The sequence below is a fragment of the Otolemur garnettii genome, unplaced genomic scaffold (genome assembly GCF_000181295.1).
Source record: "Otolemur garnettii isolate 467f Iridium unplaced genomic scaffold, OtoGar3 scaffold00077, whole genome shotgun sequence".
In the NCBI taxonomy this organism is placed as follows: Eukaryota; Metazoa; Chordata; class Mammalia; order Primates; family Galagidae; genus Otolemur; species Otolemur garnettii.
Window position 1 is genome coordinate 3,028,313 of NW_003852472.1, and position 1,882 is coordinate 3,030,194.

A 1,882-nucleotide genomic window follows, 5' to 3' on the forward strand; every position below is an offset into this window, starting at 1 on the left:
AAAAAAAAAAAAAAAAAACCACTTTGAGATATCGTCTAACTCCCATAAGAGTGGCTCACATAACAAAATCCCAAAATTATAGATGTTGGCATGGATGTGGAGAAAAAGGAACACTTCTGCACTGCTGGTGGGAGTGAAGCTAGTATGACCCTTTTGGAAAGAAGGATGGAAAATACTCAGGGATCTAAAAGTAGACCTGCCGTTTGATCCTGCAATTCCTCTACTACGTGTATATCCATCCAAAAGACCAAAAATCACTTTATAACAAAGATATTTGCACCAGATTGTTCACTGAAGCTCCATTCATAATTGTCAAGTCATGGAAGAAGGCTAAGTGCCCATCAACCCATGAATGGATTAATAAATTGTGATATATGTATACTATGGAATATTATGCAGCCTTAAAAAAGATGGAGACTTTAACTCTTTTACGTTTACATGGATGGAGCTGGAACATATCCTACTTAGTAAAGTATCCCAAGAATGGAAGAAAAAATATCCAATGTACTCAGTACTATTATGAAACCAGTTTACAATCACTCACACTTTCATATGAAGAATAGATCACAATTATGGCCCAAAAAAGGAAGGAGGAGGGAAGGGTGGAAAGGGAGGCAAGAGGTCAGATGGAGGGAGGGTGAATGGTGGGATCACACCTATGGTGCATAATGCAGGGGTACATGTCATACCTATTAGTATAGAGTATAAATGTCTTAACACAATAATCAAGTAAATGAGATGAGGTATATATTAACCAGTGTGATGTAAGCATTCCTAATTCTGTATGAAATCACATTGTACCCCACAAATACATTAATGTATACATAATCTATGTGTTTATGATTTAATAAAAAATCAGTATTCATAGGTCCTTTATTTTTCTAAAGGAGAAAATACAAACTTTTCTTAAAACATCTCTGTGGTTTTTCCTTGATATTTTTCCTACATGGTAATATTCATATTTTCTGTATAATCAACAATCTTGCACTAAAATAGTTTAGAAACTAAACATTTTCAATAAATGCCAAAATAGTGTATAATTCTTTCTCTTCTCATGGTTCTTCTCCAAAACCCCACTTTGGGAAAGGCCTTTTGGTGATGCCAGGACTCTACTCTCACTGCTGTGCATGGAATGCCAGGAGAACTAGAAAAGGTGACTTTGGGGCAGAACTGCACTGTCAGGACATGTTTCTTTTTTCTAAACTGAGCCTTTGGTGACCCCGTTGGACTCATGCCCAGACAGAGCTCAGAGTTTAAAAACTCCAGCCACTCCCCAGGGCCAAATAGCAGCAACATTAGGGGACGAGGGGGCGTTAGGGAAATCAACCACAGGTTGTTGTGAAAGGGCAAGAAGTAGCCACAGGGAATTCCTCCTAACAAATCCATGAAATCCAGGAAATTGAATACACACTGAGGCTAAGCTCTTGGATTCTTCTATCACAAGAGGATACGGCAGTTATACAAAAAGAGGAAGCATGTGGAAAGGAAATAAAATTGAAAACCCTTTACCGAAATCCAGAGCCCTCCAATGAAATTATCAAAGGGGAAACAAGAAATCCTGACTAAAATGATACCTAGACTTTTCACCATTAGCCCACTTCCTGTGTGATGTCAAGGGGTAGGAGGCTGAAAATCTGTTGGCGCCTCAAGATCAGGATGAACACAAAAGCCTGTTTTCAGCCCACTCTAGCTTCCATTGGCCATGAATGTGAAGCATGCTTGATACTGTTTGCTTTGTTTATGTTGAATTTTTTAAGTTCATTATTTGTTTTCAAGTGGATTTCTTTATGTTTTTAGCTCTTTTTTTTGTTTTAAAATGGTAATGTTATCACTGAAATAATTGTTTCCTCTTAGACACAGCAGTGTTGCATCCCCTTTAGAG